The sequence below is a fragment of the Schistocerca serialis genome, chromosome 2 (genome assembly GCF_023864345.2).
Source record: "Schistocerca serialis cubense isolate TAMUIC-IGC-003099 chromosome 2, iqSchSeri2.2, whole genome shotgun sequence".
In the NCBI taxonomy this organism is placed as follows: domain Eukaryota; kingdom Metazoa; phylum Arthropoda; class Insecta; order Orthoptera; family Acrididae; genus Schistocerca; species Schistocerca serialis.
Genome location: NC_064639.1, coordinates 963,099,871 through 963,119,854, shown reverse-complemented (window position 1 = coordinate 963,119,854; position 19,984 = coordinate 963,099,871). Strand labels below are relative to the sequence as shown.

Below are 19,984 nucleotides of genomic sequence, written 5' to 3'. Positions count from 1 at the left end.
GGAGAAGATGCTGCAGACGCTGAATCCTGCACTGCACTGCTTAAAGATGCCGCCAGAACGCGGTCCTCTGCGTACTCTTGCGTCGCCGGCGCCGACTCTTGCCAAAGGATGCGAAATGTGCGCGGATACGCTGTCCGAATGCGTCTGGATGTGCTCCCCTAGCCTGCCTCGAAATGCGCCTGCCGGGTACGATCACCTTCGGCCGCTGCCGACAGGCGGGAAGCCGACTCAGCGCGGTGGCGGGGCGCTCGCTTGTGCGGTCGTGGTGTAATGGTCAGCATAGTTGCCTTCCAAGCAGTTGATCCGGGTTCGATTCCCGGCCACCGCAGCAGGCTTTTAATTTCGCGTATGAGTACTTTTGCCACGCGCTCTTAAACTATTGTTTTTTCGCCCTCTTACTCGCTGCATACCAGCCCTTAGTGTGTCTCGACTTGTCTCGACTTTGCTCAGCTGACGCGAGAGCTGACGCTCTCAAATCGGCCTATATCAAAACGACAAGCACGAGAAACGACTGAGAGAGGTAAGGAGAGGCGAGGCGAGGCGATGGACACACAGCACGCCCCCTTCATTTCACGGTGGCGTCTCCCTGGCCGAATCGGGCTGTAGCTCCGAAAACAAAGGAGAAACAAAAATAGGAAGTAAAACTGCCAATAGTGCCCTGTGTTCCCATGCGCTCACCCGCCCAAGTACTGACAAGGGCCAAAGTTGTTACGCATCGGCAATCGGACATTTTCTTTCATTTTCTCTAACCAGTGTATTCAAGATATTATGGCCATTGCCAAGTGAACGCTGTAGTGCTTCCCGACGAGTCGGGTTCGGATCCTCTGTCAACTTCCACGCAGGGTGATGATCATTTGGTCATCACACTCGCCAGCTGAAATCGGCGCTGCCTTTTCGCAGTAGTAAAAGAGAAGTGGCCCGTGGGGGGATCGAACCCACGACCTTCGCGTTATTAGCACGACGCTCTAACCAACTGAGCTAACGGGCCTCGGCAGATGCAGTTGCTCAGCCCTACGCTGGAATCAGGTGGCATGAAGCCATACACCATTCCTATGGTCGTCGTGTGTCTGCTTCCCTAGTCTATATTCTGCTGACGGTCACGAAACAGTAGCTATATTGCGAGCAGGACGGGAAACGGCCGCTCGGACAGCTCAAACTTGTCACGATTCGTGTGGAAAAAATTCCGTTCCGGTACCGGGAATCGAACCCGGGCCTCCTGGGTGAAAGCCAGGTATCCTAGCCACTAGACCACACCGGATGCGGCCGTTTCATTCGACCGTTCGTACGGTCGCTTGTCGCATTGTCGCTCTCTTTGCGAGCATCTTTGCACATACTGACTGGCAAGGCGCGCACCTCAAACGTCGCAGAGCAATGCTTTTGGCTTCATGCTGTGCTGGGAGAAGAGGAATAGGGAAGCTGTATGTAGCAATAACAGGAAGTAAACATTTTCCCGCTGAAGCGTTGAAACGTTGTGGATAACAAACAAGAAATAAGTTGGCGCCCTAGCAACAGCACCACCTTCAGTCACAGAAAATTAGATGCCCCGGGTGAGGATCGAACTCACGACCTTAAGATCATGAGACTTACGCGCTGCCTACTGCGCTACCGAGGCAGGCGATCGTTAGACCTTCTGGAATCTTGGTAAGTATCGAATACAAGTGGTAGAGAGTCTGCACTCCCTGGCTCATTTTTTCTGTTGCTACACGTGCATTCACGGCGCGGCAGGCAACTTGCGATGCTAGGCCGACGCCAGTATGTACAATAGCACGCAGGAGTCCAAACGAGCAGTCGTCCGCGCTGCATGATTGGTTCTTTCCATACGGAATCCCGCGGTTCATTCTCATGGCTCACGCAGTTCGAGTGCGAAAGACACGCAGCACCCCTACCGGAGAAAAAACAAAATGATGCATCGGCCGGGAATCGAACCCGGGCCGCCCGCGTGGCAGGCGAGCATTCTACCACTGAACCACCGATGCTCGGGCCAGCGGTACCTTCACGCTGCTTCCCGAGCAGATGTCTCAAGGGAAAGTGGGACTGCCGTCAAGCGCCGTAGCATTCTGTGGAGAAGATGCTGCAGACGCTGAATCCTGCACTGCACTGCTTAAAGATGCCGCCAGAACGCGGTCCTCTGCGTACTCTTGCGTCGCCGGCGCCGACTCTTGCCAAAGGATGCGAAATGTGCGCGGATACGCTGTCCGAATGCGTCTGGATGTGCTCCCCTAGCCTGCCTCGAAATGCGCCTGCCGGGTACGATCACCTTCGGCCGCTGCCGACAGGCGGGAAGCCGACTCAGCGCGGTGGCGGGGCGCTCGCTTGTGCGGTCGTGGTGTAATGGTCAGCATAGTTGCCTTCCAAGCAGTTGATCCGGGTTCGATTCCCGGCCACCGCAGCAGGCTTTTAATTTCGCGTATGAGTACTTTTGCCACGCGCTCTTAAACTATTGTTTTTTCGCCCTCTTACTCGCTGCATACCAGCCCTTAGTGTGTCTCGACTTGTCTCGACTTTGCTCAGCTGACGCGAGAGCTGACGCTCTCAAATCGGCCTATATCAAAACGACAAGCACGAGAAACGACTGAGAGAGGTAAGGAGAGGCGAGGCGAGGCGATGGACACACAGCACGCCCCCTTCATTTCACGGTGGCGTCTCCCTGGCCGAATCGGGCTGTAGCTCCGAAAACAAAGGAGAAACAAAAATAGGAAGTAAAACTGCCAATAGTGCCCTGTGTTCCCATGCGCTCACCCGCCCAAGTACTGACAAGGGCCAAAGTTGTTACGCATCGGCAATCGGACATTTTCTTTCATTTTCTCTAACCAGTGTATTCAAGATATTATGGCCATTGCCGAGTGAATGCTGTAGTGCTTCCCGACGAGTCGGGTTCGGATCCTCTGTCAACTTCCACGCAGGGTGATGATCATTTGGTCATCACACTCGCCAGCTGAAATCGGCGCTGCCTTTTCGCAGTAGTAAAAGAGAAGTGGCCCGTGGGGGGATCGAACCCACGACCTTCGCGTTATTAGCACGACGCTCTAACCAACTGAGCTAACGGGCCTCGGCAGATGCAGTTGCTCAGCCCTACGCTGGAATCAGGTGGCATGAAGCCATACACCATTCCTATGGTCGTCGTGTGTCTGCTTCCCTAGTCTATATTCTGCTGACGGTCACGAAACAGTAGCTATATTGCGAGCAGGACGGGAAACGGCCGCTCGGACAGCTCAAACTTGTCACGATTCGTGTGGAAAAAATTCCGTTCCGGTACCGGGAATCGAACCCGGGCCTCCTGGGTGAAAGCCAGGTATCCTAGCCACTAGACCACACCGGATGCGGCCGTTTCATTCGACCGTTCGTACGGTCGCTTGTCGCATTGTCGCTCTCTTTGCGAGCATCTTTGCACATACTGACTGGCAAGGCGCGCACCTCAAACGTCGCAGAGCAATGCTTTTGGCTTCATGCTGTGCTGGGAGAAGAGGAATAGGGAAGCTGTATGTAGCAATAACAGGAAGTAAACATTTTCCCGCTGAAGCGTTGAAACGTTGTGGATAACAAACAAGAAATAAGTTGGCGCCCTAGCAACAGCACCACCTTCAGTCACAGAAAATTAGATGCCCCGGGTGAGGATCGAACTCACGACCTTAAGATTATGAGACTTACGCGCTGCCTACTGCGCTACCGAGCCAGGCGATCGTTAGACCTTCTGGAATCTTGGTAAGTATCGAATACAAGTGGTAGAGAGTCTGCACTCCCTGGCTCATTTTTTCTGTTGCTACACGTGCATTCACGGCGCGGCAGGCAACTTGCGATGCTAGGCCGACGCCAGTATGTACAATAGCACGCAGGAGTCCAAACGAGCAGTCGTCCGCGCTGCATGATTGGTTCTTTCCATACGGAATCCCGCGGTTCATTCTCATGGCTCACGCAGTTCGAGTGCGAAAGACACGCAGCACCCCTACCGGAGAAAAAACAAAATGATGCATCGGCCGGGAATCGAACCCGGGCCGCCCGCGTGGCAGGCGAGCATTCTACCACTGAACCACCGATGCTCGGGCCAGCGGTACCTTCACGCTACTTCCCGAGCAGATGTCTCAAGGGAAAGTGGGACTGCCGTCAAGCGCCGTAGCATTCTGTGGAGAAGATGCTGCAGACGCTGAATCCTGCACTGCACTGCTTAAAGATGCCGCCAGAACGCGGTCCTCTGCGTACTCTTGCGTCGCCGGCGCCGACTCTTGCCAAAGGATGCGAAATGTGCGCGGATACGCTGTCCGAATGCGTCTGGATGTGCTCCCCTAGCCTGCCTCGAAATGCGCCTGCCGGGTACGATCACCTTCGGCCGCTGCCGACAGGCGGGAAGCCGACTCAGCGCGGTGGCGGGGCGCTCGCTTGTGCGGTCGTGGTGTAATGGTCAGCATAGTTGCCTTCCAAGCAGTTGATCCGGGTTCGATTCCCGGCCACCGCAGCAGGCTTTTAATTTCGCGTATGAGTACTTTTGCCACGCGCTCTTAAACTATTGTTTTTTCGCCCTCTTACTCGCTGCATACCAGCCCTTAGTGTGTCTCGACTTGTCTCGACTTTGCTCAGCTGACGCGAGAGCTGACGCTCTCAAATCGGCCTATATCAAAACGACAAGCACGAGAAACGACTGAGAGAGGTAAGGAGAGGCGAGGCGAGGCGATGGACACACAGCACGCCCCCTTCATTTCACGGTGGCGTCTCCCTGGCCGAATCGGGCTGTAGCTCCGAAAACAAAGGAGAAACAAAAATAGGAAGTAAAACTGCCAATAGTGCCCTGTGTTCCCATGCGCTCACCCGCCCAAGTACTGACAAGGGCCAAAGTTGTTACGCATCGGCAATCGGACATTTTCTTTCATTTTCTCTAACCAGTGTATTCAAGATATTATGGCCATTGCCGAGTGAATGCTGTAGTGCTTCCCGACGAGTCGGGTTCGGATCCTCTGTCAACTTCCACGCAGGGTGATGATCATTTGGTCATCACACTCGCCAGCTGAAATCGGCGCTGCCTTTTCGCAGTAGTAAAAGAGAAGTGGCCCGTGGGGGGATCGAACCCACGACCTTCGCGTTATTAGCACGACGCTCTAACCAACTGAGCTAACGGGCCTCGGCAGATGCAGTTGCTCAGCCCTACGCTGGAATCAGGTGGCATGAAGCCATACACCATTCCTATGGTCGTCGTGTGTCTGCTTCCCTAGTCTATATTCTGCTGACGGTCACGAAACAGTAGCTATATTGCGAGCAGGACGGGAAACGGCCGCTCGGACAGCTCAAACTTGTCACGATTCGTGTGGAAAAAATTCCGTTCCGGTACCGGGAATCGAACCCGGGCCTCCTGGGTGAAAGCCAGGTATCCTAGCCACTAGACCACACCGGATGCGGCCGTTTCATTCGACCGTTCGTACGGTCGCTTGTCGCATTGTCGCTCTCTTTGCGAGCATCTTTGCACATACTGACTGGCAAGGCGCGCACCTCAAACGTCGCAGAGCAATGCTTTTGGCTTCATGCTGTGCTGGGAGAAGAGGAATAGGGAAGCTGTATGTAGCAATAACAGGAAGTAAACATTTTCCCGCTGAAGCGTTGAAACGTTGTGGATAACAAACAAGAAATAAGTTGGCGCCCTAGCAACAGCACCACCTTCAGTCACAGAAAATTAGATGCCCCGGGTGAGGATCGAACTCACGACCTTAAGATCATGAGACTTACGCGCTGCCTACTGCGCTACCGAGGCAGGCGATCGTTAGACCTTCTGGAATCTTGGTAAGTATCGAATACAAGTGGTAGAGAGTCTGCACTCCCTGGCTCATTTTTTCTGTTGCTACACGTGCATTCACGGCGCGGCAGGCAACTTGCGATGCTAGGCCGACGCCAGTATGTACAATAGCACGCAGGAGTCCAAACGAGCAGTCGTCCGCGCTGCATGATTGGTTCTTTCCATACGGAATCCCGCGGTTCATTCTCATGGCTCACGCAGTTCGAGTGCGAAAGACACGCAGCACCCCTACCGGAGAAAAAACAAAATGATGCATCGGCCGGGAATCGAACCCGGGCCGCCCGCGTGGCAGGCGAGCATTCTACCACTGAACCACCGATGCTCGGGCCAGCGGTACCTTCACGCTGCTTCCCGAGCAGATGTCTCAAGGGAAAGTGGGACTGCCGTCAAGCGCCGTAGCATTCTGTGGAGAAGATGCTGCAGACGCTGAATCCTGCACTGCACTGCTTAAAGATGCCGCCAGAACGCGGTCCTCTGCGTACTCTTGCGTCGCCGGCGCCGACTCTTGCCAAAGGATGCGAAATGTGCGCGGATACGCTGTCCGAATGCGTCTGGATGTGCTCCCCTAGCCTGCCTCGAAATGCGCCTGCCGGGTACGATCACCTTCGGCCGCTGCCGACAGGCGGGAAGCCGACTCAGCGCGGTGGCGGGGCGCTCGCTTGTGCGGTCGTGGTGTAATGGTCAGCATAGTTGCCTTCCAAGCAGTTGATCCGGGTTCGATTCCCGGCCACCGCAGCAGGCTTTTAATTTCGCGTATGAGTACTTTTGCCACGCGCTCTTAAACTATTGTTTTTTCGCCCTCTTACTCGCTGCATACCAGCCCTTAGTGTGTCTCGACTTGTCTCGACTTTGCTCAGCTGACGCGAGAGCTGACGCTCTCAAATCGGCCTATATCAAAACGACAAGCACGAGAAACGACTGAGAGAGGTAAGGAGAGGCGAGGCGAGGCGATGGACACACAGCACGCCCCCTTCATTTCACGGTGGCGTCTCCCTGGCCGAATCGGGCTGTAGCTCCGAAAACAAAGGAGAAACAAAAATAGGAAGTAAAACTGCCAATAGTGCCCTGTGTTCCCATGCGCTCACCCGCCCAAGTACTGACAAGGGCCAAAGTTGTTACGCATCGGCAATCGGACATTTTCTTTCATTTTCTCTAACCAGTGTATTCAAGATATTATGGCCATTGCCGAGTGAATGCTGTAGTGCTTCCCGACGAGTCGGGTTCGGATCCTCTGTCAACTTCCACGCAGGGTGATGATCATTTGGTCATCACACTCGCCAGCTGAAATCGGCGCTGCCTTTTCGCAGTAGTAAAAGAGAAGTGGCCCGTGGGGGGATCGAACCCACGACCTTCGCGTTATTAGCACGACGCTCTAACCAACTGAGCTAACGGGCCTCGGCAGATGCAGTTGCTCAGCCCTACGCTGGAATCAGGTGGCATGAAGCCATACACCATTCCTATGGTCGTCGTGTGTCTGCTTCCCTAGTCTATATTCTGCTGACGGTCACGAAACAGTAGCTATATTGCGAGCAGGACGGGAAACGGCCGCTCGGACAGCTCAAACTTGTCACGATTCGTGTGGAAAAAATTCCGTTCCGGTACCGGGAATCGAACCCGGGCCTCCTGGGTGAAAGCCAGGTATCCTAGCCACTAGACCACACCGGATGCGGCCGTTTCATTCGACCGTTCGTACGGTCGCTTGTCGCATTGTCGCTCTCTTTGCGAGCATCTTTGCACATACTGACTGGCAAGGCGCGCACCTCAAACGTCGCAGAGCAATGCTTTTGGCTTCATGCTGTGCTGGGAGAAGAGGAATAGGGAAGCTGTATGTAGCAATAACAGGAAGTAAACATTTTCCCGCTGAAGCGTTGAAACGTTGTGGATAACAAACAAGAAATAAGTTGGCGCCCTAGCAACAGCACCACCTTCAGTCACAGAAAATTAGATGCCCCGGGTGAGGATCGAACTCACGACCTTAAGATCATGAGACTTACGCGCTGCCTACTGCGCTACCGAGGCAGGCGATCGTTAGACCTTCTGGAATCTTGGTAAGTATCGAATACAAGTGGTAGAGAGTCTGCACTCCCTGGCTCATTTTTTCTGTTGCTACACGTGCATTCACGGCGCGGCAGGCAACTTGCGATGCTAGGCCGACGCCAGTATGTACAATAGCACGCAGGAGTCCAAACGAGCAGTCGTCCGCGCTGCATGATTGGTTCTTTCCATACGGAATCCCGCGGTTCATTCTCATGGCTCACGCAGTTCGAGTGCGAAAGACACGCAGCACCCCTACCGGAGAAAAAACAAAATGATGCATCGGCCGGGAATCGAACCCGGGCCGCCCGCGTGGCAGGCGAGCATTCTACCACTGAACCACCGATGCTCGGGCCAGCGGTACCTTCACGCTGCTTCCCGAGCAGATGTCTCAAGGGAAAGTGGGACTGCCGTCAAGCGCCGTAGCATTCTGTGGAGAAGATGCTGCAGACGCTGAATCCTGCACTGCACTGCTTAAAGATGCCGCCAGAACGCGGTCCTCTGCGTACTCTTGCGTCGCCGGCGCCGACTCTTGCCAAAGGATGCGAAATGTGCGCGGATACGCTGTCCGAATGCGTCTGGATGTGCTCCCCTAGCCTGCCTCGAAATGCGCCTGCCGGGTACGATCACCTTCGGCCGCTGCCGACAGGCGGGAAGCCGACTCAGCGCGGTGGCGGGGCGCTCGCTTGTGCGGTCGTGGTGTAATGGTCAGCATAGTTGCCTTCCAAGCAGTTGATCCGGGTTCGATTCCCGGCCACCGCAGCAGGCTTTTAATTTCGCGTATGAGTACTTTTGCCACGCGCTCTTAAACTATTGTTTTTTCGCCCTCTTACTCGCTGCATACCAGCCCTTAGTGTGTCTCGACTTGTCTCGACTTTGCTCAGCTGACGCGAGAGCTGACGCTCTCAAATCGGCCTATATCAAAACGACAAGCACGAGAAACGACTGAGAGAGGTAAGGAGAGGCGAGGCGAGGCGATGGACACACAGCACGCCCCCTTCATTTCACGGTGGCGTCTCCCTGGCCGAATCGGGCTGTAGCTCCGAAAACAAAGGAGAAACAAAAATAGGAAGTAAAACTGCCAATAGTGCCCTGTGTTCCCATGCGCTCACCCGCCCAAGTACTGACAAGGGCCAAAGTTGTTACGCATCGGCAATCGGACATTTTCTTTCATTTTCTCTAACCAGTGTATTCAAGATATTATGGCCATTGCCGAGTGAATGCTGTAGTGCTTCCCGACGAGTCGGGTTCGGATCCTCTGTCAACTTCCACGCAGGGTGATGATCATTTGGTCATCACACTCGCCAGCTGAAATCGGCGCTGCCTTTTCGCAGTAGTAAAAGAGAAGTGGCCCGTGGGGGGATCGAACCCACGACCTTCGCGTTATTAGCACGACGCTCTAACCAACTGAGCTAACGGGCCTCGGCAGATGCAGTTGCTCAGCCCTACGCTGGAATCAGGTGGCATGAAGCCATACACCATTCCTATGGTCGTCGTGTGTCTGCTTCCCTAGTCTATATTCTGCTGACGGTCACGAAACAGTAGCTATATTGCGAGCAGGACGGGAAACGGCCGCTCGGACAGCTCAAACTTGTCACGATTCGTGTGGAAAAAATTCCGTTCCGGTACCGGGAATCGAACCCGGGCCTCCTGGGTGAAAGCCAGGTATCCTAGCCACTAGACCACACCGGATGCGGCCGTTTCATTCGACCGTTCGTACGGTCGCTTGTCGCATTGTCGCTCTCTTTGCGAGCATCTTTGCACATACTGACTGGCAAGGCGCGCACCTCAAACGTCGCAGAGCAATGCTTTTGGCTTCATGCTGTGCTGGGAGAAGAGGAATAGGGAAGCTGTATGTAGCAATAACAGGAAGTAAACATTTTCCCGCTGAAGCGTTGAAACGTTGTGGATAACAAACAAGAAATAAGTTGGCGCCCTAGCAACAGCACCACCTTCAGTCACAGAAAATTAGATGCCCCGGGTGAGGATCGAACTCACGACCTTAAGATCATGAGACTTACGCGCTGCCTACTGCGCTACCGAGGCAGGCGATCGTTAGACCTTCTGGAATCTTGGTAAGTATCGAATACAAGTGGTAGAGAGTCTGCACTCCCTGGCTCATTTTTTCTGTTGCTACACGTGCATTCACGGCGCGGCAGGCAACTTGCGATGCTAGGCCGACGCCAGTATGTACAATAGCACGCAGGAGTCCAAACGAGCAGTCGTCCGCGCTGCATGATTGGTTCTTTCCATACGGAATCCCGCGGTTCATTCTCATGGCTCACGCAGTTCGAGTGCGAAAGACACGCAGCACCCCTACCGGAGAAAAAACAAAATGATGCATCGGCCGGGAATCGAACCCGGGCCGCCCGCGTGGCAGGCGAGCATTCTACCACTGAACCACCGATGCTCGGGCCAGCGGTACCTTCACGCTGCTTCCCGAGCAGATGTCTCAAGGGAAAGTGGGACTGCCGTCAAGCGCCGTAGCATTCTGTGGAGAAGATGCTGCAGACGCTGAATCCTGCACTGCACTGCTTAAAGATGCCGCCAGAACGCGGTCCTCTGCGTACTCTTGCGTCGCCGGCGCCGACTCTTGCCAAAGGATGCGAAATGTGCGCGGATACGCTGTCCGAATGCGTCTGGATGTGCTCCCCTAGCCTGCCTCGAAATGCGCCTGCCGGGTACGATCACCTTCGGCCGCTGCCGACAGGCGGGAAGCCGACTCAGCGCGGTGGCGGGGCGCTCGCTTGTGCGGTCGTGGTGTAATGGTCAGCATAGTTGCCTTCCAAGCAGTTGATCCGGGTTCGATTCCCGGCCACCGCAGCAGGCTTTTAATTTCGCGTATGAGTACTTTTGCCACGCGCTCTTAAACTATTGTTTTTTCGCCCTCTTACTCGCTGCATACCAGCCCTTAGTGTGTCTCGACTTGTCTCGACTTTGCTCAGCTGACGCGAGAGCTGACGCTCTCAAATCGGCCTATATCAAAACGACAAGCACGAGAAACGACTGAGAGAGGTAAGGAGAGGCGAGGCGAGGCGATGGACACACAGCACGCCCCCTTCATTTCACGGTGGCGTCTCCCTGGCCGAATCGGGCTGTAGCTCCGAAAACAAAGGAGAAACAAAAATAGGAAGTAAAACTGCCAATAGTGCCCTGTGTTCCCATGCGCTCACCCGCCCAAGTACTGACAAGGGCCAAAGTTGTTACGCATCGGCAATCGGACATTTTCTTTCATTTTCTCTAACCAGTGTATTCAAGATATTATGGCCATTGCCGAGTGAATGCTGTAGTGCTTCCCGACGAGTCGGGTTCGGATCCTCTGTCAACTTCCACGCAGGGTGATGATCATTTGGTCATCACACTCGCCAGCTGAAATCGGCGCTGCCTTTTCGCAGTAGTAAAAGAGAAGTGGCCCGTGGGGGGATCGAACCCACGACCTTCGCGTTATTAGCACGACGCTCTAACCAACTGAGCTAACGGGCCTCGGCAGATGCAGTTGCTCAGCCCTACGCTGGAATCAGGTGGCATGAAGCCATACACCATTCCTATGGTCGTCGTGTGTCTGCTTCCCTAGTCTATATTCTGCTGACGGTCACGAAACAGTAGCTATATTGCGAGCAGGACGGGAAACGGCCGCTCGGACAGCTCAAACTTGTCACGATTCGTGTGGAAAAAATTCCGTTCCGGTACCGGGAATCGAACCCGGGCCTCCTGGGTGAAAGCCAGGTATCCTAGCCACTAGACCACACCGGATGCGGCCGTTTCATTCGACCGTTCGTACGGTCGCTTGTCGCATTGTCGCTCTCTTTGCGAGCATCTTTGCACATACTGACTGGCAAGGCGCGCACCTCAAACGTCGCAGAGCAATGCTTTTGGCTTCATGCTGTGCTGGGAGAAGAGGAATAGGGAAGCTGTATGTAGCAATAACAGGAAGTAAACATTTTCCCGCTGAAGCGTTGAAACGTTGTGGATAACAAACAAGAAATAAGTTGGCGCCCTAGCAACAGCACCACCTTCAGTCACAGAAAATTAGATGCCCCGGGTGAGGATCGAACTCACGACCTTAAGATCATGAGACTTACGCGCTGCCTACTGCGCTACCGAGGCAGGCGATCGTTAGACCTTCTGGAATCTTGGTAAGTATCGAATACAAGTGGTAGAGAGTCTGCACTCCCTGGCTCATTTTTTCTGTTGCTACACGTGCATTCACGGCGCGGCAGGCAACTTGCGATGCTAGGCCGACGCCAGTATGTACAATAGCACGCAGGAGTCCAAACGAGCAGTCGTCCGCGCTGCATGATTGGTTCTTTCCATACGGAATCCCGCGGTTCATTCTCATGGCTCACGCAGTTCGAGTGCGAAAGACACGCAGCACCCCTACCGGAGAAAAAACAAAATGATGCATCGGCCGGGAATCGAACCCGGGCCGCCCGCGTGGCAGGCGAGCATTCTACCACTGAACCACCGATGCTCGGGCCAGCGGTACCTTCACGCTGCTTCCCGAGCAGATGTCTCAAGGGAAAGTGGGACTGCCGTCAAGCGCCGTAGCATTCTGTGGAGAAGATGCTGCAGACGCTGAATCCTGCACTGCACTGCTTAAAGATGCCGCCAGAACGCGGTCCTCTGCGTACTCTTGCGTCGCCGGCGCCGACTCTTGCCAAAGGATGCGAAATGTGCGCGGATACGCTGTCCGAATGCGTCTGGATGTGCTCCCCTAGCCTGCCTCGAAATGCGCCTGCCGGGTACGATCACCTTCGGCCGCTGCCGACAGGCGGGAAGCCGACTCAGCGCGGTGGCGGGGCGCTCGCTTGTGCGGTCGTGGTGTAATGGTCAGCATAGTTGCCTTCCAAGCAGTTGATCCGGGTTCGATTCCCGGCCACCGCAGCAGGCTTTTAATTTCGCGTATGAGTACTTTTGCCACGCGCTCTTAAACTATTGTTTTTTCGCCCTCTTACTCGCTGCATACCAGCCCTTAGTGTGTCTCGACTTGTCTCGACTTTGCTCAGCTGACGCGAGAGCTGACGCTCTCAAATCGGCCTATATCAAAACGACAAGCACGAGAAACGACTGAGAGAGGTAAGGAGAGGCGAGGCGAGGCGATGGACACACAGCACGCCCCCTTCATTTCACGGTGGCGTCTCCCTGGCCGAATCGGGCTGTAGCTCCGAAAACAAAGGAGAAACAAAAATAGGAAGTAAAACTGCCAATAGTGCCCTGTGTTCCCATGCGCTCACCCGCCCAAGTACTGACAAGGGCCAAAGTTGTTACGCATCGGCAATCGGACATTTTCTTTCATTTTCTCTAACCAGTGTATTCAAGATATTATGGCCATTGCCGAGTGAATGCTGTAGTGCTTCCCGACGAGTCGGGTTCGGATCCTCTGTCAACTTCCACGCAGGGTGATGATCATTTGGTCATCACACTCGCCAGCTGAAATCGGCGCTGCCTTTTCGCAGTAGTAAAAGAGAAGTGGCCCGTGGGGGGATCGAACCCACGACCTTCGCGTTATTAGCACGACGCTCTAACCAACTGAGCTAACGGGCCTCGGCAGATGCAGTTGCTCAGCCCTACGCTGGAATCAGGTGGCATGAAGCCATACACCATTCCTATGGTCGTCGTGTGTCTGCTTCCCTAGTCTATATTCTGCTGACGGTCACGAAACAGTAGCTATATTGCGAGCAGGACGGGAAACGGCCGCTCGGACAGCTCAAACTTGTCACGATTCGTGTGGAAAAAATTCCGTTCCGGTACCGGGAATCGAACCCGGGCCTCCTGGGTGAAAGCCAGGTATCCTAGCCACTAGACCACACCGGATGCGGCCGTTTCATTCGACCGTTCGTACGGTCGCTTGTCGCATTGTCGCTCTCTTTGCGAGCATCTTTGCACATACTGACTGGCAAGGCGCGCACCTCAAACGTCGCAGAGCAATGCTTTTGGCTTCATGCTGTGCTGGGAGAAGAGGAATAGGGAAGCTGTATGTAGCAATAACAGGAAGTAAACATTTTCCCGCTGAAGCGTTGAAACGTTGTGGATAACAAACAAGAAATAAGTTGGCGCCCTAGCAACAGCACCACCTTCAGTCACAGAAAATTAGATGCCCCGGGTGAGGATCGAACTCACGACCTTAAGATCATGAGACTTACGCGCTGCCTACTGCGCTACCGAGGCAGGCGATCGTTAGACCTTCTGGAATCTTGGTAAGTATCGAATACAAGTGGTAGAGAGTCTGCACTCCCTGGCTCATTTTTTCTGTTGCTACACGTGCATTCACGGCGCGGCAGGCAACTTGCGATGCTAGGCCGACGCCAGTATGTACAATAGCACGCAGGAGTCCAAACGAGCAGTCGTCCGCGCTGCATGATTGGTTCTTTCCATACGGAATCCCGCGGTTCACTCTCATGGCTCACGCAGTTCGAGTGCGAAAGACACGCAGCACCCCTACCGGAGAAAAAACAAAATGATGCATCGGCCGGGAATCGAACCCGGGCCGCCCGCGTGGCAGGCGAGCATTCTACCACTGAACCACCGATGCTCGGGCCAGCGGTACCTTCACGCTGCTTCCCGAGCAGATGTCTCAAGGGAAAGTGGGACTGCCGTCAAGCGCCGTAGCATTCTGTGGAGAAGATGCTGCAGACGCTGAATCCTGCACTGCACTGCTTAAAGATGCCGCCAGAACGCGGTCCTCTGCGTACTCTTGCGTCGCCGGCGCCGACTCTTGCCAAAGGATGCGAAATGTGCGCGGATACGCTGTCCGAATGCGTCTGGATGTGCTCCCCTAGCCTGCCTCGAAATGCGCCTGCCGGGTACGATCACCTTCGGCCGCTGCCGACAGGCGGGAAGCCGACTCAGCGCGGTGGCGGGGCGCTCGCTTGTGCGGTCGTGGTGTAATGGTCAGCATAGTTGCCTTCCAAGCAGTTGATCCGGGTTCGATTCCCGGCCACCGCAGCAGGCTTTTAATTTCGCGTATGAGTACTTTTGCCACGCGCTCTTAAACTATTGTTTTTTCGCCCTCTTACTCGCTGCATACCAGCCCTTAGTGTGTCTCGACTTGTCTCGACTTTGCTCAGCTGACGCGAGAGCTGACGCTCTCAAATCGGCCTATATCAAAACGACAAGCACGAGAAACGACTGAGAGAGGTAAGGAGAGGCGAGGCGAGGCGATGGACACACAGCACGCCCCCTTCATTTCACGGTGGCGTCTCCCTGGCCGAATCGGGCTGTAGCTCCGAAAACAAAGGAGAAACAAAAATAGGAAGTAAAACTGCCAATAGTGCCCTGTGTTCCCATGCGCTCACCCGCCCAAGTACTGACAAGGGCCAAAGTTGTTACGCATCGGCAATCGGACATTTTCTTTCATTTTCTCTAACCAGTGTATTCAAGATATTATGGCCATTGCCGAGTGAATGCTGTAGTGCTTCCCGACGAGTCGGGTTCGGATCCTCTGTCAACTTCCACGCAGGGTGATGATCATTTGGTCATCACACTCGCCAGCTGAAATCGGCGCTGCCTTTTCGCAGTAGTAAAAGAGAAGTGGCCCGTGGGGGGATCGAACCCACGACCTTCGCGTTATTAGCACGACGCTCTAACCAACTGAGCTAACGGGCCTCGGCAGATGCAGTTGCTCAGCCCTACGCTGGAATCAGGTGGCATGAAGCCATACACCATTCCTATGGTCGTCGTGTGTCTGCTTCCCTAGTCTATATTCTGCTGACGGTCACGAAACAGTAGCTATATTGCGAGCAGGACGGGAAACGGCCGCTCGGACAGCTCAAACTTGTCACGATTCGTGTGGAAAAAATTCCGTTCCGGTACCGGGAATCGAACCCGGGCCTCCTGGGTGAAAGCCAGGTATCCTAGCCACTAGACCACACCGGATGCGGCCGTTTCATTCGACCGTTCGTACGGTCGCTTGTCGCATTGTCGCTCTCTTTGCGAGCATCTTTGCACATACTGACTGGCAAGGCGCGCACCTCAAACGTCGCAGAGCAATGCTTTTGGCTTCATGCTGTGCTGGGAGAAGAGGAATAGGGAAGCTGTATGTAGCAATAACAGGAAGTAAACATTTTCCCGCTGAAGCGTTGAAACGTTGTGGATAACAAACAAGAAATAAGTTGGCGCCCTAGCAACAGCACCACCTTCAGTCACAGAAAATTAGATGCCCCGGGTGAGGATCGAACTCACGACCTTAAGATTATGAGACTTACGCGCTGCCTACTGCGCTACCGAGGCAGGCGATCGTTAGACCTTCTGGAATCTTGGTAAGTATCGAATACAAGTGGTAGAGAGTCTGCACTCCCTGGCTCATTTTTTCTGTTGCTACACGTGCATTCACGGCGCGGCAGGCAACTTGCGATGCTAGGCCGACGCCAGTATGTACAATAGCACGCAGGAGTCCAAACGAGCAGTCGTCCGCGCTGCATGATTGGTTCTTTCCATACGGAATCCCGCGGTTCATTCTCATGGCTCACGCAGTTCGAGTGCGAAAGACACGCAGCACCCCTACCGGAGAAAAAACAAAATGATGCATCGGCCGGGAATCGAACCCGGGCCGCCCGCGTGGCAGGCGAGCATTCTACCACTGAACCACCGATGCTCGGGCCAGCGGTACCTTCACGCTGCTTCCCGAGCAGATGTCTCAAGGGAAAGTGGGACTGCCGTCAAGCGCCGTAGCATTCTGTGGAGAAGATGCTGCAGACGCTGAATCCTGCACTGCACTGCTTAAAGATGCCGCCAGAACGCGGTCCTCTGCGTACTCTTGCGTCGCCGGCGCCGACTCTTGCCAAAGGATGCGAAATGTGCGCGGATACGCTGTCCGAATGCGTCTGGATGTGCTCCCCTAGCCTGCCTCGAAATGCGCCTGCCGGGTACGATCACCTTCGGCCGCTGCCGACAGGCGGGAAGCCGACTCAGCGCGGTGGCGGGGCGCTCGCTTGTGCGGTCGTGGTGTAATGGTCAGCATAGTTGCCTTCCAAGCAGTTGATCCGGGTTCGATTCCCGGCCACCGCAGCAGGCTTTTAATTTCGCGTATGAGTACTTTTGCCACGCGCTCTTAAACTATTGTTTTTTCGCCCTCTTACTCGCTGCATACCAGCCCTTAGTGTGTCTCGACTTGTCTCGACTTTGCTCAGCTGACGCGAGAGCTGACGCTCTCAAATCGGCCTATATCAAAACGACAAGCACGAGAAACGACTGAGAGAGGTAAGGAGAGGCGAGGCGAGGCGATGGACACACAGCACGCCCCCTTCATTTCACGGTGGCGTCTCCCTGGCCGAATCGGGCTGTAGCTCCGAAAACAAAGGAGAAACAAAAATAGGAAGTAAAACTGCCAATAGTGCCCTGTGTTCCCATGCGCTCACCCGCCCAAGTACTGACAAGGGCCAAAGTTGTTACGCATCGGCAATCGGACATTTTCTTTCATTTTCTCTAACCAGTGTATTCAAGATATTATGGCCATTGCCGAGTGAATGCTGTAGTGCTTCCCGACGAGTCGGGTTCGGATCCTCTGTCAACTTCCACGCAGGGTGATGATCATTTGGTCATCACACTCGCCAGCTGAAATCGGCGCTGCTTTTTCGCAGTAGTAAAAGAGAAGTGGCCCGTGGGGGGATCGAACCCACGACCTTCGCGTTATTAGCACGACGCTCTAACCAACTGAGCTAACGGGCCTCGGCAGATGCAGTTGCTCAGCCCTACGCTGGAATCAGGTGGCATGAAGCCATACACCATTCCTATGGTCGTCGTGTGTCTGCTTCCCTAGTCTATATTCTGCTGACGGTCACGAAACAGTAGCTATATTGCGAGCAGGACGGGAAACGGCCGCTCGGACAGCTCAAACTTGTCACGATTCGTGTGGAAAAAATTCCGTTCCGGTACCGGGAATCGAACCCGGGCCTCCTGGGTGAAAGCCAGGTATCCTAGCCACTAGACCACACCGGATGCGGCCGTTTCATTCGACCGTTCGTACGGTCGCTTGTCGCATTGTCGCTCTCTTTGCGAGCATCTTTGCACATACTGACTGGCAAGGCGCGCACCTCAAACGTCGCAGAGCAATGCTTTTGGCTTCATGCTGTGCTGGGAGAAGAGGAATAGGGAAGCTGTATGTAGCAATAACAGGAAGTAAACATTTTCCCGCTGAAGCGTTGAAACGTTGTGGATAACAAACAAGAAATAAGTTGGCGCCCTAGCAACAGCACCACCTTCAGTCACAGAAAATTAGATGCCCCGGGTGAGGATCGAACTCAAGACCTTAAGATCATGAGACTTACGCGCTGCCTACTGCGCTACCGAGGCAGGCGATCGTTAGACCTTCTGGAATCTTGGTAAGTATCGAATACAAGTGGTAGAGAGTCTGCACTCCCTGGCTCATTTTTTCTGTTGCTACACGTGCATTCACGGCGCGGCAGGCAACTTGCGATGCTAGGCCGACGCCAGTATGTACAATAGCACGCAGGAGTCCAAACGAGCAGTCGTCCGCGCTGCATGATTGGTTCTTTCCATACGGAATCCCGCGGTTCATTCTCATGGCTCACGCAGTTCGAGTGCGAAAGACACGCAGCACCCCTACCGGAGAAAAAACAAAATGATGCATCGGCCGGGAATCGAACCCGGGCCGCCCGCGTGGCAGGCGAGCATTCTACCACTGAACCACCGATGCTCGGGCCAGCGGTACCTTCACGCTGCTTCCCGAGCAGATGTCTCAAGGGAAAGTGGGACTGCCGTCAAGCGCCGTAGCATTCTGTGGAGAAGATGCTGCAGACGCTGAATCCTGCACTGCACTGCTTAAAGATGCCGCCAGAACGCGGTCCTCTGCGTACTCTTGCGTCGCCGGCGCCGACTCTTGCCAAAGGATGCGAAATGTGCGCGGATACGCTGTCCGAATGCGTCTGGATGTGCTCCCCTAGCCTGCCTCGAAATGCGCCTGCCGGGTACGATCACCTTCGGCCGCTGCCGACAGGCGGGAAGCCGACTCAGCGCGGTGGCGGGGCGCTCGCTTGTGCGGTCGTGGTGTAATGGTCAGCATAGTTGCCTTCCAAGCAGTTGATCCGGGTTCGATTCCCGGCCACCGCAGCAGGCTTTTAATTTCGCGTATGAGTACTTTTGCCACGCGCTCTTAAACTATTGTTTTTTCGCCCTCTTACTCGCTGCATACCAGCCCTTAGTGTGTCTCGACTTGTCTCGACTTTGCTCAGCTGACGCGAGAGCTGACGCTCTCAAATCGGCCTATATCAAAACGACAAGCACGAGAAACGACTGAGAGAGGTAAGGAGAGGCGAGGCGAGGCGATGGACACACAGCACGCCCCCTTCATTTCACGGTGGCGTCTCCCTGGCCGAATCGGGCTGTAGCTCCGAAAACAAAGGAGAAACAAAAATAGGAAGTAAAACTGCCAATAGTGCCCTGTGTTCCCATGCGCTCACCCGCCCAAGTACTGACAAGGGCCAAAGTTGTTACGCATCGGCAATCGGACATTTTCTTTCATTTTCTCTAACCAGTGTATTCAAGATATTATGGCCATTGCCGAGTGAATGCTGTAGTGCTTCCCGACGAGTCGGGTTCGGATCCTCTGTCAACTTCCACGCAGGGTGATGATCATTTGGTCATCACACTCGCCAGCTGAAATCGGCGCTGCTTTTTCGCAGTAGTAAAAGAGAAGTGGCCCGTGGGGGGATCGAACCCACGACCTTCGCGTTATTAGCACGACGCTCTAACCAACTGAGCTAACGGGCCTCGGCAGATGCAGTTGCTCAGCCCTACGCTGGAATCAGGTGGCATGAAGCCATACACCATTCCTATGGTCGTCGTGTGTCTGCTTCCCTAGTCTATATTCTGCTGACGGTCACGAAACAGTAGCTATATTGCGAGCAGGACGGGAAACGGCCGCTCGGACAGCTCAAACTTGTCACGATTCGTGTGGAAAAAATTCCGTTCCGGTACCGGGAATCGAACCCGGGCCTCCTGGGTGAAAGCCAGGTATCCTAGCCACTAGACCACACCGGATGCGGCCGTTTCATTCGACCGTTCGTACGGTCGCTTGTCGCATTGTCGCTCTCTTTGCGAGCATCTTTGCACATACTGACTGGCAAGGCGCGCACCTCAAACGTCGCAGAGCAATGCTTTTGGCTTCATGCTGTGCTGGGAGAAGAGGAATAGGGAAGCTGTATGTAGCAATAACAG

General features: G+C 54.5%; 48 non-coding genes across 48 annotated transcripts; 10 read left to right on the top strand and 38 right to left on the bottom strand.

The window, feature by feature from the left end:
* Positions 1–256: 256 nt before the first annotated feature.
* Trnag-ucc (transfer RNA glycine (anticodon UCC)) lies at positions 257–328 on the top strand. The gene has a single exon. It is a non-coding gene; the product is annotated as a tRNA-Gly (tRNA).
* Positions 329–914: 586 nt separating this feature from the next.
* Trnai-aau (transfer RNA isoleucine (anticodon AAU)) lies at positions 915–988 on the bottom strand. The gene has a single exon. It is a non-coding gene; the product is annotated as a tRNA-Ile (tRNA).
* Positions 989–1,186: 198 nt separating this feature from the next.
* On the bottom strand, positions 1,187–1,258 carry Trnae-uuc (transfer RNA glutamic acid (anticodon UUC)). Its single transcript has one exon. It is a non-coding gene; the product is annotated as a tRNA-Glu (tRNA).
* A 281-nt stretch (positions 1,259–1,539) lies between these two features.
* Trnam-cau (transfer RNA methionine (anticodon CAU)) lies at positions 1,540–1,612 on the bottom strand. The gene has a single exon. It is a non-coding gene; the product is annotated as a tRNA-Met (tRNA).
* A 293-nt stretch (positions 1,613–1,905) lies between these two features.
* Positions 1,906–1,976, bottom strand: Trnag-gcc (transfer RNA glycine (anticodon GCC)). The gene has a single exon. It is a non-coding gene; the product is annotated as a tRNA-Gly (tRNA).
* Positions 1,977–2,317: 341 nt separating this feature from the next.
* Positions 2,318–2,389, top strand: Trnag-ucc (transfer RNA glycine (anticodon UCC)). Its single transcript has one exon. It is a non-coding gene; the product is annotated as a tRNA-Gly (tRNA).
* A 586-nt stretch (positions 2,390–2,975) lies between these two features.
* On the bottom strand, positions 2,976–3,049 carry Trnai-aau (transfer RNA isoleucine (anticodon AAU)). Its single transcript has one exon. It is a non-coding gene; the product is annotated as a tRNA-Ile (tRNA).
* A 198-nt stretch (positions 3,050–3,247) lies between these two features.
* Trnae-uuc (transfer RNA glutamic acid (anticodon UUC)) lies at positions 3,248–3,319 on the bottom strand. Its single transcript has one exon. It is a non-coding gene; the product is annotated as a tRNA-Glu (tRNA).
* Positions 3,320–3,600: 281 nt separating this feature from the next.
* On the bottom strand, positions 3,601–3,673 carry Trnam-cau (transfer RNA methionine (anticodon CAU)). Its single transcript has one exon. It is a non-coding gene; the product is annotated as a tRNA-Met (tRNA).
* Positions 3,674–3,966: 293 nt separating this feature from the next.
* On the bottom strand, positions 3,967–4,037 carry Trnag-gcc (transfer RNA glycine (anticodon GCC)). The gene has a single exon. It is a non-coding gene; the product is annotated as a tRNA-Gly (tRNA).
* Positions 4,038–4,378: 341 nt separating this feature from the next.
* Trnag-ucc (transfer RNA glycine (anticodon UCC)) lies at positions 4,379–4,450 on the top strand. The gene has a single exon. It is a non-coding gene; the product is annotated as a tRNA-Gly (tRNA).
* A 586-nt stretch (positions 4,451–5,036) lies between these two features.
* Positions 5,037–5,110, bottom strand: Trnai-aau (transfer RNA isoleucine (anticodon AAU)). Its single transcript has one exon. It is a non-coding gene; the product is annotated as a tRNA-Ile (tRNA).
* Positions 5,111–5,308: 198 nt separating this feature from the next.
* Positions 5,309–5,380, bottom strand: Trnae-uuc (transfer RNA glutamic acid (anticodon UUC)). Its single transcript has one exon. It is a non-coding gene; the product is annotated as a tRNA-Glu (tRNA).
* Positions 5,381–5,661: 281 nt separating this feature from the next.
* Trnam-cau (transfer RNA methionine (anticodon CAU)) lies at positions 5,662–5,734 on the bottom strand. Its single transcript has one exon. It is a non-coding gene; the product is annotated as a tRNA-Met (tRNA).
* A 293-nt stretch (positions 5,735–6,027) lies between these two features.
* Trnag-gcc (transfer RNA glycine (anticodon GCC)) lies at positions 6,028–6,098 on the bottom strand. The gene has a single exon. It is a non-coding gene; the product is annotated as a tRNA-Gly (tRNA).
* Positions 6,099–6,439: 341 nt separating this feature from the next.
* Trnag-ucc (transfer RNA glycine (anticodon UCC)) lies at positions 6,440–6,511 on the top strand. The gene has a single exon. It is a non-coding gene; the product is annotated as a tRNA-Gly (tRNA).
* A 586-nt stretch (positions 6,512–7,097) lies between these two features.
* On the bottom strand, positions 7,098–7,171 carry Trnai-aau (transfer RNA isoleucine (anticodon AAU)). The gene has a single exon. It is a non-coding gene; the product is annotated as a tRNA-Ile (tRNA).
* Positions 7,172–7,369: 198 nt separating this feature from the next.
* On the bottom strand, positions 7,370–7,441 carry Trnae-uuc (transfer RNA glutamic acid (anticodon UUC)). The gene has a single exon. It is a non-coding gene; the product is annotated as a tRNA-Glu (tRNA).
* Positions 7,442–7,722: 281 nt separating this feature from the next.
* On the bottom strand, positions 7,723–7,795 carry Trnam-cau (transfer RNA methionine (anticodon CAU)). The gene has a single exon. It is a non-coding gene; the product is annotated as a tRNA-Met (tRNA).
* A 293-nt stretch (positions 7,796–8,088) lies between these two features.
* On the bottom strand, positions 8,089–8,159 carry Trnag-gcc (transfer RNA glycine (anticodon GCC)). The gene has a single exon. It is a non-coding gene; the product is annotated as a tRNA-Gly (tRNA).
* A 341-nt stretch (positions 8,160–8,500) lies between these two features.
* On the top strand, positions 8,501–8,572 carry Trnag-ucc (transfer RNA glycine (anticodon UCC)). Its single transcript has one exon. It is a non-coding gene; the product is annotated as a tRNA-Gly (tRNA).
* Positions 8,573–9,158: 586 nt separating this feature from the next.
* On the bottom strand, positions 9,159–9,232 carry Trnai-aau (transfer RNA isoleucine (anticodon AAU)). Its single transcript has one exon. It is a non-coding gene; the product is annotated as a tRNA-Ile (tRNA).
* A 198-nt stretch (positions 9,233–9,430) lies between these two features.
* Trnae-uuc (transfer RNA glutamic acid (anticodon UUC)) lies at positions 9,431–9,502 on the bottom strand. Its single transcript has one exon. It is a non-coding gene; the product is annotated as a tRNA-Glu (tRNA).
* A 281-nt stretch (positions 9,503–9,783) lies between these two features.
* On the bottom strand, positions 9,784–9,856 carry Trnam-cau (transfer RNA methionine (anticodon CAU)). The gene has a single exon. It is a non-coding gene; the product is annotated as a tRNA-Met (tRNA).
* Positions 9,857–10,149: 293 nt separating this feature from the next.
* On the bottom strand, positions 10,150–10,220 carry Trnag-gcc (transfer RNA glycine (anticodon GCC)). Its single transcript has one exon. It is a non-coding gene; the product is annotated as a tRNA-Gly (tRNA).
* Positions 10,221–10,561: 341 nt separating this feature from the next.
* On the top strand, positions 10,562–10,633 carry Trnag-ucc (transfer RNA glycine (anticodon UCC)). The gene has a single exon. It is a non-coding gene; the product is annotated as a tRNA-Gly (tRNA).
* A 586-nt stretch (positions 10,634–11,219) lies between these two features.
* Trnai-aau (transfer RNA isoleucine (anticodon AAU)) lies at positions 11,220–11,293 on the bottom strand. Its single transcript has one exon. It is a non-coding gene; the product is annotated as a tRNA-Ile (tRNA).
* A 198-nt stretch (positions 11,294–11,491) lies between these two features.
* Trnae-uuc (transfer RNA glutamic acid (anticodon UUC)) lies at positions 11,492–11,563 on the bottom strand. The gene has a single exon. It is a non-coding gene; the product is annotated as a tRNA-Glu (tRNA).
* A 281-nt stretch (positions 11,564–11,844) lies between these two features.
* Positions 11,845–11,917, bottom strand: Trnam-cau (transfer RNA methionine (anticodon CAU)). Its single transcript has one exon. It is a non-coding gene; the product is annotated as a tRNA-Met (tRNA).
* A 293-nt stretch (positions 11,918–12,210) lies between these two features.
* Trnag-gcc (transfer RNA glycine (anticodon GCC)) lies at positions 12,211–12,281 on the bottom strand. Its single transcript has one exon. It is a non-coding gene; the product is annotated as a tRNA-Gly (tRNA).
* A 341-nt stretch (positions 12,282–12,622) lies between these two features.
* Trnag-ucc (transfer RNA glycine (anticodon UCC)) lies at positions 12,623–12,694 on the top strand. The gene has a single exon. It is a non-coding gene; the product is annotated as a tRNA-Gly (tRNA).
* A 586-nt stretch (positions 12,695–13,280) lies between these two features.
* Positions 13,281–13,354, bottom strand: Trnai-aau (transfer RNA isoleucine (anticodon AAU)). Its single transcript has one exon. It is a non-coding gene; the product is annotated as a tRNA-Ile (tRNA).
* Positions 13,355–13,552: 198 nt separating this feature from the next.
* On the bottom strand, positions 13,553–13,624 carry Trnae-uuc (transfer RNA glutamic acid (anticodon UUC)). The gene has a single exon. It is a non-coding gene; the product is annotated as a tRNA-Glu (tRNA).
* Positions 13,625–13,905: 281 nt separating this feature from the next.
* Positions 13,906–13,978, bottom strand: Trnam-cau (transfer RNA methionine (anticodon CAU)). The gene has a single exon. It is a non-coding gene; the product is annotated as a tRNA-Met (tRNA).
* A 293-nt stretch (positions 13,979–14,271) lies between these two features.
* Trnag-gcc (transfer RNA glycine (anticodon GCC)) lies at positions 14,272–14,342 on the bottom strand. The gene has a single exon. It is a non-coding gene; the product is annotated as a tRNA-Gly (tRNA).
* Positions 14,343–14,683: 341 nt separating this feature from the next.
* Trnag-ucc (transfer RNA glycine (anticodon UCC)) lies at positions 14,684–14,755 on the top strand. Its single transcript has one exon. It is a non-coding gene; the product is annotated as a tRNA-Gly (tRNA).
* A 586-nt stretch (positions 14,756–15,341) lies between these two features.
* Trnai-aau (transfer RNA isoleucine (anticodon AAU)) lies at positions 15,342–15,415 on the bottom strand. The gene has a single exon. It is a non-coding gene; the product is annotated as a tRNA-Ile (tRNA).
* A 198-nt stretch (positions 15,416–15,613) lies between these two features.
* Positions 15,614–15,685, bottom strand: Trnae-uuc (transfer RNA glutamic acid (anticodon UUC)). Its single transcript has one exon. It is a non-coding gene; the product is annotated as a tRNA-Glu (tRNA).
* Positions 15,686–15,966: 281 nt separating this feature from the next.
* Trnam-cau (transfer RNA methionine (anticodon CAU)) lies at positions 15,967–16,039 on the bottom strand. Its single transcript has one exon. It is a non-coding gene; the product is annotated as a tRNA-Met (tRNA).
* Positions 16,040–16,332: 293 nt separating this feature from the next.
* Positions 16,333–16,403, bottom strand: Trnag-gcc (transfer RNA glycine (anticodon GCC)). Its single transcript has one exon. It is a non-coding gene; the product is annotated as a tRNA-Gly (tRNA).
* Positions 16,404–16,744: 341 nt separating this feature from the next.
* On the top strand, positions 16,745–16,816 carry Trnag-ucc (transfer RNA glycine (anticodon UCC)). The gene has a single exon. It is a non-coding gene; the product is annotated as a tRNA-Gly (tRNA).
* A 586-nt stretch (positions 16,817–17,402) lies between these two features.
* On the bottom strand, positions 17,403–17,476 carry Trnai-aau (transfer RNA isoleucine (anticodon AAU)). The gene has a single exon. It is a non-coding gene; the product is annotated as a tRNA-Ile (tRNA).
* Positions 17,477–17,674: 198 nt separating this feature from the next.
* Positions 17,675–17,746, bottom strand: Trnae-uuc (transfer RNA glutamic acid (anticodon UUC)). The gene has a single exon. It is a non-coding gene; the product is annotated as a tRNA-Glu (tRNA).
* Positions 17,747–18,027: 281 nt separating this feature from the next.
* On the bottom strand, positions 18,028–18,100 carry Trnam-cau (transfer RNA methionine (anticodon CAU)). The gene has a single exon. It is a non-coding gene; the product is annotated as a tRNA-Met (tRNA).
* A 293-nt stretch (positions 18,101–18,393) lies between these two features.
* On the bottom strand, positions 18,394–18,464 carry Trnag-gcc (transfer RNA glycine (anticodon GCC)). The gene has a single exon. It is a non-coding gene; the product is annotated as a tRNA-Gly (tRNA).
* A 341-nt stretch (positions 18,465–18,805) lies between these two features.
* Positions 18,806–18,877, top strand: Trnag-ucc (transfer RNA glycine (anticodon UCC)). The gene has a single exon. It is a non-coding gene; the product is annotated as a tRNA-Gly (tRNA).
* A 586-nt stretch (positions 18,878–19,463) lies between these two features.
* On the bottom strand, positions 19,464–19,537 carry Trnai-aau (transfer RNA isoleucine (anticodon AAU)). Its single transcript has one exon. It is a non-coding gene; the product is annotated as a tRNA-Ile (tRNA).
* Positions 19,538–19,735: 198 nt separating this feature from the next.
* Positions 19,736–19,807, bottom strand: Trnae-uuc (transfer RNA glutamic acid (anticodon UUC)). The gene has a single exon. It is a non-coding gene; the product is annotated as a tRNA-Glu (tRNA).
* Between the last annotated feature and the right edge of the window lie 177 nt (positions 19,808–19,984).